Source organism: Salarias fasciatus, chromosome 12 (genome assembly GCF_902148845.1).
Source record: "Salarias fasciatus chromosome 12, fSalaFa1.1, whole genome shotgun sequence".
Classification (NCBI taxonomy): Eukaryota; Metazoa; Chordata; class Actinopteri; order Blenniiformes; family Blenniidae; genus Salarias; species Salarias fasciatus.
Genome location: NC_043756.1, coordinates 9157911 through 9173422, shown reverse-complemented (window position 1 = coordinate 9173422; position 15512 = coordinate 9157911). Strand labels below are relative to the sequence as shown.

General features: G+C 41.7%; 1 protein-coding gene across 1 annotated transcript in view; it reads left to right on the top strand.

The window, feature by feature from the left end:
* The window catches only part of pebp4 (phosphatidylethanolamine binding protein 4), a 51733-nt gene that overhangs the window by 28406 nt on the left and 7815 nt on the right, over nt 1-15512 (top strand). The window lies entirely within an intron of this gene.

The following is a 15512-nucleotide window of genomic DNA, read 5'->3' as shown; positions in this document are numbered from 1 at the left end:
TGGACTAAAAACTAACAAACATGCAGAGTTTAGGTTGGAAAGTGTTGTTTGTTTTGCTAATTATTATTAAGAAATACTGCGAGCCAACTGCTGTCATAATATGGGTCTTTTAGTAGTGTTTTATAGTGTTAGAACAATATTAAAGCAAATACTGTTAATAAGATAAAAGCATCACCATGATATCTTTGGAAAGTGCACAAAAACAGTTTTGCAGTATTTTATAAAAACTCTCCTGCATAGAGTCTTACTGACTTGAGTGTGCCACTTCATCTGCAGTCGTGTCAAGTTTTACAAAAACAGCTTGAGTTGAAGATCATTACTGTCTGAGAGGCACCAAATGACAGCGTTACGTTTTTAACCTCTGCAGCATCCCCAGAGTTTGTTTAGCAAAATACATATCCAATATTGCAAATAAACATACATAATTGCATTGTTCTTTATCCTGTAATTATCCCTGCTGTGGCATGTTATGATTTAAGCATTTATTTTTTGACAGACAGCTGCCCCCATATGGAAGCCAAAAACAATTTCCCAAAGGCCAGGCGAACCATAGCTAGCTTCATTGCGAGAACAAAGAACCATTGGTATTATTCATAATTAAACTCTTATTGTGTACTCTGCTGAATATTTCCATTCTTCTGCCTCTCTCCTGCTCACTCTCATTTCCCCTCTCGGTACTTTGCACCTCGTGCTGGGAACATCTGTCTGGCGTCAGAGTGGAGCCTGGCTGTGCAGATTGGAGCAGGTAGAGGAGCACATTGTAGCCCGGCTAATGATGAGAGTGTCTGCCCTCTCTCTTGGAGGAGACGCAAGCTGCTGCTTCACGCTCGCTCACTCCACTCATACGCCCAGGGAAACAGATTTCCAAACATATGCAGTATGTTTTTAATCCAGTTGAGCACTTCATTTCCCAGCAAACACAAATAACCTTACGGGACATCCATATCTTATGACAAGGGGGTGGGCGCAAAGGAAGTGAACAATTTTCCTTTTTAATGTGATTTTTTTTTTTTTTTTTTTTTCCCTCCAAAGTTGCTAAACATGCTCATAACCCAGGTTAACAGTTTGCTTGTTTATGGTTTCACAAAGTTTTGCACAGAAGTGCCTCCTGGCTTCAAGTCATATGAAGCAACTTTATCCAATCTAAACTCCACTCGGTACACCTGTTGTCATCCTTTGTTTAAAAGCTAAACTGACAGCAGAAACACATGTTCTTTGTGTTGTGTGTTCTTAAAGAATATAAACTGATTGCTGTAGTAATATATATGTGAGAAGTAACTAAAGAGAGCAACTGCTTACGTGAGTGTCGGAACTCAGAGCTGAAATGATAAAGGAGAAAATATCAGTGTAAGTTTTGTTGAATTGAATATTTCATGTTCTGTTTTGAATCGGCCTGACCCCTGCTGAAGTTTACATGCAGGTCATTCATCCTCTCTTGTAACAATCAGAATCGTCCCTCGACGCGAGTCAACAATAGCCCTTAACATGGGAGCACAGCTGGAGGTGCTTAACATTTAGAGCATGTGCTCATCCTGTCAACTGCAGCCAGACAAATGTCAGAGGTGGTACTAAAGGGAGTTCAGCATTTGGAAGTCATCCCCTCACTAAACCTCATCAGACTCTCCTCACATCCTCTCTGTCATGAAAGTCTTTGTTAGATCAGATTTTTTTTTTTTTTTTTGCTTTGTCTCGGCTCTCTGCTGCTGTGTGACCTTTCTCAAGGTCAAACACTTTCATTTGTGCGTGTTTGTGTGTTGCCAGCGTCCACAAGCGTAAAAAAAAAAAAAAAAAAAAAAATTCCTGAAAAAGATGTATAAAGTCTCACTGGAGGAACGTGAGACTTGTTTCAGGGTGACGGACCAACTTCCTGACTGAACGTGCTGCCACTAGTCACCCCCGGTACTTTTCTACATCTGGACGGCCGCTGCGTTGTGTACAAACACTCTAATAATATTGATCTTATCTTACATGCGGCTTATTAACAAACAGGTTCTTCTTCAGTGTGGGCTGCTGCTCTCACTGTTCTCTGCCACCTAAAGGGAGAATTACATAAGAATCCTCCGCTCGGTTGTCAGCTCCATCCCCCGTCCACGTACAACAAACACACACCTCGCGCACACTTGCATGCACACAAAATACTGCAGCTGATAACCTAGCGAGCCATCTCTATAACAACTGACCTCCCTGCTGTGGTTTATGTGGAGAGATGATTGAGGAGGTTTCACTGCGTGAAGAACACGAGCTGCGAAGGTTTTCTCTCCGAAATCGTGGATGCTGTTTTGGCAGCGGTCGCATAATCGTGCATATTTTACAGTTTTTACGTAGCCTGATGGTGTTTTAGAGAAATCCAAATCCTATCGATTTCTCTGAATATAATTCTTTGTCATGGCGAAAGAAGATGTAACATCCCGTACACATTTACGACATTTAAATAAGTAGATCTAAAATATTTTTTTTTAACCTGAATGATGTCCTGGATGTATCCCAGTTACTCTCCAAGAAAACAAGGACAACCTGGAAAGCCCTCTTTGATCCAGTCTGACACACTTTAGCCTCGTACAGGGAAAAAAAAAAAAAGAACAGATTGGACCTTATCCATGTGAATACAGTTTAAAAACCAGTAGCTCTGCACACATAAAGGCACTTCTTTTAATATGTGCCCCCTTTCTTCACACCCACGACCATTGTGTATAAAATCCTGTTTTTCCTGAAAAGATTTCTAGTCGCAGCCGCAGACAATGTTCCCCCACACAAGCTGTCGTCTTTGTCATACCCCCCTCCCCTCCACTTCAGTCAGTAAAGCAGGATCTTTGGCAGTCGGCCCTGTGTGCGAATTTGTGTGTTTTCAGGGTACAGGTGGGGGGGACCGACAGAGTCTGCCTGCCTGCCTACCTGTTCCCCTGTAAAGTGGTCAATTTTGACAGACATGTAGAGGTGGAGAGGGGAAGGGGAGGGGAAGGGGAGGGGGGCAGGCTTGGAAACCAGGAGGGGGGACAGAGGGGCGGGTAGATGAACAAATGTCAGGGTTAGTGGGGGGCTTTCGGGGCTGCGGCTGTGGAAAAACGCTTCCTCTTAGGGGTGTCTCCTGATAGGGCACGGTGAAGGGGAGTGAGGCATGCTGATAAAAACAACTCCCCAACAATTATCTTCACCTAAAATAGCCCCTACTTAAGTATATAGCATGCTTGCCAGTTAATTGTACACAAAAACAAAGACTTCACAAAAGACCTCCTGCAGCCAATGTATTTTCTTGTATTTTGGCATGATAATTAAGTGTGACAGCTATGAATGCAAAGTTGGCATATATTATAGTGGCCTGTCTAACTCCGTGTACTTATTATGAGTGTTCAAATTCCCAAAGTTATGCTAAACTATCAAAGTAGAAAACTACAGTGTAGTGCAGGGGATACTGTAAAAAAAAAAAAAAAAAAAAAAAATCTATATTGCCACTGGTACATTATCGCAGATTGGGTGTAATTAAAATAAAGTATTTGAATTACCAGGAACTTTTAAACTGGAATTTACAATATAGAATGTTTGATAATTATCTGTCAGTTGTTAAAATAATCATTGCTGGCACTGTTTCACTGATATTAGACAAATGTTATTGTGCTTGTTTCTGTGAATATTACTAGCTGTTGACAGCTACTAACATTGTACAATAGGGGAGTCCGTCCATTATTAATAATTACAACCCGTGTCTGTTCCCCAACCGAGCAGTGTCTGCAAGGGATTTAATGACGGCATCGCTAATATTCTCAGGAGGTAATGCTTTTTGTAAAGGCAACTGAACAAGCCACCATCAATACAAAGCATGCAGCAGAAGCCGATATCTCATCTGTGCTACACTTGAATAATTTGAGTACGACTGCTGCATTTTCTCTGAATTGTTCTCTGGATTTGTTCAACTTGTTCTTATTGATATGCTGTAGGACTAACAACCATAAAATCTACTAAGACCTCTGATCTGTACTATTGACCATTATCATAGCCAAGAGGTTTGTTACATTGTGGTATTTTTATGCTACACTTGGTGAGAAACCTGTTTACATTCCAGGGTGCTGTATAGTTCACTTCTCTCCGCTGCTCAGTCGGATTCCAAAGCATTGTATAGATTTCTTTCAGCTGATGAAATTAAAAAGACAGCAGTGTGTGTGTGGTGTGCCTTCCAGCAACGCGATTTGCCTGCGAGTTCACGATACGGGTTGAGAGGGGAGTTCCTTTGGGGGGGATTAAATAGCTCCCTCTCTTCCTTCCCTCCTCCCCTGCCCTCCATACTTGCAGAACACAAACAGCTTGCAGGGCTGTACAGCGCTCGTACAACATGTTTGCCACAGTGCTGCTCACAGGTAACAATAAGCCAAGGTCAGAGGTTAAGAGGGATTGTGGAGCTCGGATACTTGTGTGTTCCTCTGGCAAACATTGTGCGCAGAAAACAGTGCCCATAGTATCGCTGGGAGAGAGTGAGAGACCGAGAGGGTGAGCTGGCTCCGTACTGAAGGGGGTATCGAAAAAGCACCAGACCAGAGCTGGTTTTGTGGAGATTTGTCAGACAGGTCTATAAGGTTAGGACGGTATCAGTTTGGCTCCCTCCGCGATGTGCTTTAATACCATTCAGACTTCTGCACACAAATGAAGGCTGATATTAAGCTTGAAATGAGCTGTCCTGATTGTGGCAATCGCACCTGCTGGGAAATGGGCACTGTCCTCTCCAGAAAAATGACAGCGCTGGGTGTTTATTCAATCCGCTTATGAAAGGACCCATGTTTGTGTAATCTTCTTATATGGAAAAACAAAAATAAAAGTGCTCAAAAGTGCTTGAATTTGTCTGCTTTTCATGTCCTCCTACAGACAGTCAACGTAGGTTCCTTTTAACCGGAGCGGCAGTCTTTCCCACAAGCTGAGCTGAAATAATCTGATCTGCTAGTTTCACTGACTTTAAATCAGTGGCGGAGGACAAATTCTAATATTTATTTAAGATAAAGAAACCATGTTACTCATATGTAAGATGCCTCCTTATGAGTTCGGTTAATGTATATTTAGGTAAAGTTTGAAAATGTGTGAAGTGAGGTAAGTAGTTCCCATAACCTGTTACACTAATATCAATTTCTTTTCATTATCTTGTCATATTTTGATTAAGTAATGTTTCGTTTCCACACTTACATCTATCGAGGAAAATACGCTTCAGCAGATTTAAGTAGCGTAGGATGGCAAATTCTCTTTTTTACATACCATGTGAGAACCATGAGGCCTGGAGCCGATCCTCACACACAGGACTGAAGTCCATTACCGAGCGAGACAGACTCCCACACACTCACACACATATGGGAAATTTATAGTAACCAGTTAAACATGTATGTCTTTAGATTGTTGGAAAAGGCTGGGTTTCCTACCCCCCCAAAAAAAACAAAAAACATTGTGAGCACAGGTAGAACATGCAAATTCCACTGTTTCTTCTTGCTTTGAGGTGAGAGTGATTACTACACCATTGCACTGTGCCATCATTACATGAAAATAACTGAGTCTAAGAAAGGTAACCTGCCTGGAAATAACCAAAAACCTTTGGGTTTTTTTTCGATCATCCATTATTTCCAATATTTTAACTCAAAGTTTACATTTATCATGAATTTTGTGTGACCTCAGGTTGAAGAAGTTTCGAGGATCTGATTAACTTGGATTTTGTGTGTGTGAACTCTGCTGGTGAGATTTTTTTAAACTGCACGGAGAGTCTGTGAAGCCTCAGTCAGTGTCTTTGAATCAGGGAGGGAAGATTATCCCTTTAATCTCCTTAATCATGCACTCTGTGTACATAGTTGGTCCTGTGCCGAAAACCCCGGTCCTGATCAGATGTATCACAGCTATCTTTTGCAACGATTCCCTCTGTAACCCACATACTAATTCAGGTTTGCGCCAACGCTGTTACACATGTTCCTCTCCAGCTGTCAGTATATTATACCCTTGTGCCCTCTTAAAATGAAACCCAGACCAATGGTGCATAAAATGGAAGGTGGAAATATGTAGATTTAAAAATAAAAGAAAAAAAAAACTGAAAAAAGCTCTTTTAAAAACTCTCTCATTCCCACAAATGTATTCAGAATGAAGGCAGTTGTTTCATAACGTGAATTAGGTTACTGTACATTTTGCACAGTATATGTTCCCCAAAAGTCGGAATTAATAATGAAGATGCTTTTTGGCCTGAAATTGCTATTCAAACAATTATGTACTTAGTTTCTTCCAACAAATGCATTCCACATTATTGTTTTGCCTCATAGCAAAGCACCTAAAAGACTAAAACCTTTCATTCCAGCAAAGGCCGCTATTGGTCACCGTCAATAAAAGCATAAAAGCATTTATTTCCCACGTTTGTCAAATTAACAGCATACTCCATCTCCCATAGGACTTGTAAGGTTCATTAACCTTTTTGTGAAGTGGGACAGGTTTCCAGCAGTTACCATAACCTCTGTCTCGCTCCTGCCTCAATTATAATAGAAGAATTAAACATCCAGCGATTCAAAACAGTAATGCTGCCTCTTAAATCCCTTTGTACCGGCTCTCGGTTGTTAATGACTAAAGACACTGAATGAACTGTGGAGTTATCAACAGATGTAACTGTGGCGGAAGCAAATCAAATGGCCACTCTTAACAGCAGGAATTTAACTGACTGTACATGTCCTCTTTTTTTCTTTTCTTTCTTTTTTTTTTTGTTCGATGGGCAAAATCCACCATTTCTACAATTGCCAGTCTGTTTTTGGAAGGGGATGTTGCCCCTGTTTTCTATGAATAATACACAATTTCAATAAAAGTGCATCAGATTATTATCTTTTTTGATACCGTCCTCCCACAGAATCATTTTGATGATTTAATAGTTAATCAGTTACTGCAAATGAAAGGATTTACACCAAAATGATTATATCTCCCCGCACCTTGGCTCGTCAAAGTCAAAAGAACAGACTGACCTTGAACTAATTAAGTGGTCAATTACACGCCTGTTGATTTCTTTTAATTCCTTAATAATTAGATTAATTGTATGGGCAAAGAAGTTCAATCTCTTGTCCACCTACTCCTACTCCTCCTTCGTCGTCCTCCTCCTTTTACCTCTCGCTTCGTCTTCCTCCTCCTCCTTCCTGCGTGGGCCCGCAGCGTTTTGATGCTCATTTATTTTGTGTCGCTGCTCACACCTCAGAAACTATTTTAATGCCGCGCTGTTGACTGTTTAATAAGCTTAAACGTCCTCTCCTGCCCCCCTTACAGCTCCCTCGTCCCTTGATGCATTACTCCAAGTCAAGCATGTTCCTGGATGTGCTTGTAAGCGCAACAGCTCTATTCTAATCCATCCATGTACCATCTCCATGGATTTCTAGCCTTGCCGGCAGAAACCAGTGTAGCCATGGAGCAGCAGGGCCTCATCACGCTTCTTTCTTTCTGTGTGTGTGTGTGCGTGTGTGTGTCTTGTGATGCTACTTCGTAGGCAAGCTCAGGCTGGGATTTTCCAGTGCCACCCCCGTCAGTGGGAAGCCCTACATGGGGACATGTCAGCGCCTTGTTTGCTTGTTGTGCTGATGAAGCTGGGGGTGGGGCGAGTGGGCAGCCTTGTTCAGGTTCCAGGATTCCCTTCAAATGAGTCAGCCAGCCCCCACTCAAACTGTTACCTTGGGAACTCATGCTTGGGCTTCCCTCAACACTACTAAAGTACAGACTCATCAGCACCCATACTCATCTCCACACACACACACACACAGAGTGAGGCAAGCAGCACCCAGGTTGGATGAAATTAGCTTATTAAATCACTCCTGACTGTGGCCTCTGCTCTGCCCTGTTAGGCCCAATCTGCTCCCAGAGAATAAGATGACCAAACCAACATGGCCACTTTGTTCAGATGCATTTGTAATGTATGCAAATTAGACTGAATAGATGGGTGTGATAATGAGTTTGGGTGGCCTGTTTCTTAAATCAGTGACTTGAGTAATAGTATATCCCCCTACTAATGAGCATGACCAAGAGGGTGTAGGTTTAGTGTGTCAGACTGTCAGCGATGGCTGGAGTTCACTTAATAACTGGACTGTTTATGTTTCCAGCTGAGGTTCATTACTAAAGCCAAATGAGTTTCTTTACTGAAGCTATTAGTCCAGCAGGCCATTGTTAAGTGGGTTAATTTGTTGATGCACTGAAGCAGATCAAGGGTGACTCCCCCACTGACTTTCACCCTCTAATTCTGAGGCCCATCCACCCTGCTCAGCGGATCACCATTAGGTTTTTCTAACTTTCATCCACCCCGGACTCACTCCAGCCCATTAGGCTTTCACGCAGCACTGGCTCAAATAACCATTACAAAAAGTTTGGTTCGGTTGAGGTCATTATTATATCTATTTCAACAGGAAATGTAACCATTTGTTTTGCTGATTAAATCAGTTAATAATAAAATTAAATCACAAAATCACCACAGTGCAGCTCGGCCATGTGCTGTTACCGTGGTAAACCAGCCTGAAAAAGCTTAAAGTTTGATTGGCATGATGGCATGAACTCAGAGAGCTGAGCACAGCCAGAGTGGACAGCAAGCTCGCCGAGCCCCCCGCGCTGGCATGAACATGCTATTACCCTGTGGGACTGTGGAGTCGTTGCTGTGCGTCTGGACAGGTGGAGGAAGAACTGCACGGCCCTTCTGAGATTACGAAGTAATACCTCTGGCAAACTGGCTTTGTTTCCGATAGCGGAGACAAGTTGTTGGCAGGCCGTCGGTTTTTTCCCATGCAGTGATGCTCTGTATGGATCACATCAGGAACTGGGGTCGACGTGGCCGAGATCATCACCTCACACTCTGTGCCTTGAGATAAGAACAGATCCCTTCGTTACTAGGCCATCAGGTCTAGGGTGTGGCATACTAATAATTCCTGAAATCTTCAGTTAGTCCAAGCTGTTTTTTTCGAGCTACCATACCAAATATGTGTACATATATTATCATTTGACCAGGTGGGAGGCATCTCAAAATAAGTGAATCATGCCAACTTGGTCAAATATCTTGGAAGACTTCATTCATTTATCTGAGTGGCTTTATTAGTTCAGGCTTGGTGATTCATTTACATGTTTACTGTTAATGTGAAAGTATACAAGTTGCTCATGCTTTGATGAAATGTTATATTTCTTTCTTGTTTTGTGCACCTCAAGTCAGGGCGGTCAGGTGTTGTTCTCAAAGTGAAAAAGTTGGATCAAGCACTATAGGTAAAAGTGTGATCAGCTGGTGTGTAGAAGTAGAACGTCACTATGCACATGAATAACTGATGTGAAATCAATGACAAAGTGTCTGTAAAGTCTCAACCCCACCTGGTTCTGGGCCCCAAGTCAGGTATAAGACTGGCAACATGGCAGGTACCCGCCTCTGATTGTTAACTTTGTGCCAGATTGTTTTTAGCCCGTACAAGGTGCTTTCAGCCTCTTTCTTTGTGTTCACTCGGACATGCCAGGGAAAAAAGTGATAAAGTATACCCGCTGGTTGTACAGTATATGTTGATGATCTTTTGTCTGTAAATAGTTGCACATTGTACTGGCACATTCAAAGTAATTGTGAGCAGACATTGTGTGTGTGTGTGTGTGTGTGTGTGTGTGTGTGTGTGTGTGTGTGTGTGTGTGTGTGTGTGTGTGTGTGTGTGTGTGTGTGTTTTCTCTTTCTCAAGATAATGAAGTGCGATAGTTGAACAGTGATTCAAGTCTCTCCTTCACTTTTTGGGGGGCAACAAAAAAAAAACACACTGTTTAACCTGTAAACCACAAGGTTTCTTGTGAGACACAGAGTTTTAATTCACAATAACCCTGCAAATGAATGGGCTGATTACTGAGGCGAAGATGAGGAGGTAGTCATAAGCACTTGGCTTGAGTGGAATAGGCGAGGGGGAGGGGAGGGGTGGCTGTGGCGGTACAAGTCCAGCCTCAGAAATAGAGCTGTGAACACCATCTGTCATGCTCTCTCTCCCCGTCTGTTAGCCTGACTGCAAGTAAAAGGGAGAATGATGCTCTCAGAACTGCATTAGAAGGACGTGGGTGCTGATTGTCGTAGGTGTGGGTTTACAGGGTGTGCAAGGGAGGGGGAAGTGGTAGATATACAAGGAGGTGCATGAGTAACTCTTGCTGACAAAGGGAAGCACTCACCCACACAGAGAAGGAGAAGGGTTGTTGGGCAAGTGGGTATTCCTGCTGAAACCGCACCCCTGCACCCACCCACCACCTCTTTGTGGAGTCCTACCTATTGGCACTTGTCAGAGGATTCCTAGCGGAAGTTATGTAGGCACATTATACAAACACTGCGCTCATCTTCTGCCCTAAGACCGAGGGAAGATAACTGTGCGTGTGAAACACGAGGCTTATTTTCATACAGTGAGCAGTTTTACTTCGATGACACCTGCAGGTTCTGGCTGCTACTTTTGAACCCACCAGCGGCGCATCGACACCCCTTTTATAATCGCATTTAAATACTCTGTGATCACAATGATACTGCTATAACACTAATTTTGTTTGTGCTATACTAATTATGATACATTTATTGGTTCATATCGGCGGTGGCAGCGCTTCCCTTGGAACAGAGAGACATATTTCTTGCAGTGAAGATTGGTGGTCGAAGTGTCAGGCTGATATGTGACCCAGAGAGAGAGAGAGAGAAAAAAAAAAAAGCTGTGCCGCAGCTTTTTCTAGATTTTGAGAATTCTTCATTGCTCATGATGTGTAGGTTGTTTGAGATGCGTTCTGCCTTTGTTTGAGTCAGAGTGTGAACTAGTCAGTGAAACATGAAGGAAAGCCGAACCACAGTGAACAGCAAGGAGGGGGCTGGATGATTTGTTCCAAACACCACGGCTGGATACAAAAAAAGGTAACTTGTCCCTACAAAGATATAAAGCAAAGACAAATGAAGAAAGGTCACTGTATTTGATGAAACAAGCGATGATCTGTTGGTTAAAGTCTGATAAGAGTATCTCCTTTTGAGTCTCGTCTGGGGTTTGCATGTTCTCCCTGGGCGGGCATGGATTTCTGCTTTCCAACTTGTGTAAAGTGTACTTCTCCAACAATTAGTGTTGCCATTTAACATGTCACAGTCATGTCGTATTTAGTACTAACATGTTATTATCTAAGCAACTTGCTGATGTGGCGTTCAGCATTGTTCCCTCACACCCAGATTACCCTGGTTCAACACCTTTCTGCGTGGAGTTTGCATCATCTACCTTTTCCCTTGGAAAAGGTGAAAGGTAGATTTCCCTCCCTTGGGTTTCATCACAGTCCAAAAAAATTGTGCTTTCTGTTCTTTGGTGACTTTAAAATTGCCATTGGCTGTGTTAACATCTGTTTCCCCAGTATTGAATTCCTATCTAAAAATGAATAGCATCATTACAACTACTCAGATTTATGCAGGTCCTTCACTATCACTGGAAATAAAAGCAGATACATACAGTTGTTCTTGTTTTCTGTCCATTGACTGTAAACTCTAGCATTAATATTATCTCCAGTTGCTGTCACCAGTAAAGTTACACTACATTACATACATTTTAGCTTACCTGTATCATAATTTTTCTTAGTAACCACATGGATGTACAATTCTTTAAGATTTGTTTTTTGTTGTTGTCTTTCTTTCTTTTCAGGAACATCTTGTCTTCAGAGCATCTTCTTCCAGCTAACTAATGTAGTTTCAGCTGAACTTATACTGTTGTGGGAACATCTTCAGACATCCTTATTGTTGGAGGCAATTTAAAGTGAATCAAGACTCAGTTTCCCAACTAAGTACTGACTGTAAATGTACAGCGAAGTAAGTCCCAAAGTAACACAACACTCTTTAACACAGTGACTAATCAGTTTCTAATTTCCAGTAACTTGTACAAGCCACCGATGAATATTTTTATTGATTATTGTTGATTGAACCTACATTCATTATTCATAAAAAGAAGGCCACTGACAACAAAGAAAAGGATCAACATCAGAAATCCACAGCGTCCAGGCCTCAACGTTTCAAGTGCCACTATTTCCCTGCCACCGCCATCTGATCGTTTACTGGCTTGTAGTCTCTAACTATGTATCAGAAGTAATGTCCCAGTTTCATCTGACATCTCCACTCGAGAGATTTAAACACCCTTATGCTTCAGCATAAATCATATTGACGCTTTCAGTTTTTATCTCTCTGTCAGTTGCTGCTTCTCCCACACTGCTCGCTGTGTGATTCACTATCACAGATACAAGAAAGGGTATTCCCCTAGCATGAGGATCCAAGCCACAGTCACATTTCGTTTGACTAAATAAGCCTCCAACAGCAGATTAACTCACACCAGGTAGTTTGTGCCGTGCTCTAGTTATTTTATCAGCATTTGAAAGAAACTGCTCGGGGTTTCCCTCAGTTATATTAATATAACATGTTATATAAAATGTGACAAGAGTGATTTTTTTTTTCTCATTACCATTGTTTTAAGTGTTAAGAACAACTGAATCAGGTGTATTCTGTATGTTCTTTTACTATTTAATTATCCTTTAGAGCCCATATTGGGATTAAAAGGAGAGAATGACAGTTTTTTTGTGTGTGTATCTGTTTATATTTCTTTATGTAGGCTTTGCTCCTTTTCAGTTACTTGTACAGAAAATATATTTCTCATCTCTCCTATTACCTTTCTTAGGACAGGAATTTCTTCACTACACAACTATATTATATTCAGCTTAGCTTAGTTTAAAACCCGTGAACGTTTAAGATCTAATATCCAGATGAGAAAATATTTCCAGAGAAACAGTAATGGTGTGTTCCTTGGTAACAGCCTCGATGATGAAGCAAGTCCTTTTTCAGCGTTCGTCTGCTGAAGTGACATAACTTGCAAATTTGCAACAGTTGAAACCCTGACACAGTGGCGGCGAGTGCTCTGCTCGGCTTTCTAGAAAAGATACTCATTTTGCTGCTCTGCTGGTTCTCCAGGCTGTGCTTCCAGTTAAACACATGTATTGTGAAAGCGGATGATGCCGGGGAGCCATGTGTTAATGCTCAGTTTCATCGGCTGCGTGTCCACACAGAGACCGGTGCTGTTGATATTTTATGTATTAAAACATTTACCTTCATCTTCAGGTGAACTGATGGTGAACATTACATCTTGGACAAAAAGGGTGGTTCATTCACACATTTTCAATGTATGAGGTCTGTGTTTTGAGAAGAATATTCACATATTTGTTTATATAACAGTGGTTTTTAGTCATTCTCTAAGCATTTAGCTTTTTTCTAGACTGATTTTATTTCTCAAGAAAGAAAATGTGTAATAAGTGAAAGATAAAACTAATAGCAGTGTATTAAGACACCCTTTTTTAAACAAAACAGGTCTGAAATACACTTGAGCCAAAAATTGAGTGTGAGTTCCAAACTACTTATAAAGAGTTCAAATTCAAAGAGTTGTGCTTTTTACTGTCTGTGGATCCCAGCTGTTAATATCATCTTTAAAAACACAAAACAATAGGAAGTCCAACATGCGCAAAAAATGTGTGCTGTTAATTTAAGCAGATGTATCTATGCTTTATGTCTACAAGGACGGTGTTATTTTAATATTCACTACAAGTTTGTCAATAGGAATTATAAGCGAATCGATCTTGTAATAAATCAAGTCAGTTCAACACATTTGTAAAGACAGGGAATCATTTTGGATGATGGATTTAATCACTGTTGTTTGACTCATTTCAATCATTCTTTCAGTGCTTCCGTGTGCCAGTGTGGCATTTTATTTTCATCAACGAGCAGGGGAAAAGCTCACACGCACGCCGAAGCCTATACTTTAAGCTGAACCTGTCCTAATAAACACAATTAACACAGCAAGCGGCTGTCAATCATTTAGCCGTCAAAGCCCCTCACGCTGTGTGTCCCACCCCCACGGTAAGGTCCCAGAGGGAGGCCGCCCACCATGTGAGAATGTCCTGTAGATTAGTGTGAGTGAGGCCGCCGGTGACCTGAGCGCTGCCCTGCCCTGTGATCGCAGCTCTGCTCGGGAACACACGGACCCCTGCACGCACACACACAAGTGCTCTCCGTTAGTTTGATGTCTCCTGAAAATTAATGCATGTTTGTTCTGTATGTTGTTGACTTTTCCTTTATTGTTTCGCTAAAATTCAATATTGTGTTCACTTGCTGTTGTTTACACTCGGTGTATTATAATGAAATTAAAAGGGCAAGGGGCGGCGTGGAGAATGCAGGCGAAACCGAGCATTAAGATGTGGGAAAATGTAGCACGCTCAAATGTTGACTACCTGTTGCTATGGCAATGGCTTGGATCCTGCAGGCTGCAGGACTCTTGCTATTTCTAAATAAAGATTTTTTTCTCACTGATCTGTGGTTGAAGATACTCACAGCTGAAACTAATCTTCTGAATTTCTCCAGTCAGTGTAAACACTCCACCACTTACTGCTAAATGTCCTGAGCAGCAGTCACGGGATTATAAAGGAGGCGACGCTCGGCAGACGACATATGCTTCACAACTGCAGTAAATCTTTATGGATGGAGGGCGAGATATGAATGAGGAGAATGATATAAACAAATGTCTCGTAATGAATTTAGGAGTGCATCGCAGTCACTTTGGCATAGCTTCACAGACTCATTGTGTTTTAGTGTTTTAAGATTTTAATTGGCACTAATGTATGCACTGTGATCATCCCTGAATTATATTTCATCATTCTGGTTTTTTAAAAATAGGCAGATAGATGGATGACTGGATGGAAAGACAGAAGTAGGTAGGTGTGCGGTGTAGAGATATCCACGATAAACAGATAGACAGAATAACATGAAGATGTGCTTAGCTTGTTCAAAAAAAAGAAAAGAGTGTGCTTTAACTTTTCTAAAATGAAAAAAAGTGAAGCCTCGTTGCCGTTTATACAATATTCCCTGGTGGTTAAGCTCACTTCTGCAAAGAGACATTGTGGACAAGTGTTTCTGTCTTCAAGCAAAGTGAAATTTCTGCCTGAAGATCAAAAGCAGAGGAGAAACAAAGCCCCTTGCCCTGCGTGTCTTTTGTCCTTGTTTGCTGTCGAGTAACACAGTACCTTTGTCACCCTGAGGGGGGAGCCTGTGTGTGCAGAAAGGAGGACAGAAATAGGTGCTGAGACCACATACTCTGTGCCTGTGATGGGGACTTCCATGCTTACCTCAAGTGGGTTTTGGGCCATTTCACAGACAACATATTTAGTCCTTTTCCTCCCACTCAAGGATGCAGCCGTCTTGCAGTAAATAGCAGAGTCTATTAAACAAACATGCCTGTGTGCAATTCGCAGTGTGAAGAGCCTGACTGTGTGCTTCCTGAGGATGAGGGAGTTTAACCAGACAAATATACAGTAGCGAATGCTGCTGGAAAAAAAAATCTCACTTCTTCACATCAGGTTATGTGATCTCTGTTTCTAGGCAACAGGGAGTTAATATACAATTAATAATATGGGAAATTGGAAATCCTCCCAGTGGTTTTAATTTTGCTTGGGAGCCATCTTCTGTCTGGGAATTGTCTCATGTCTTCAGATAATAATATGGCTTTTTG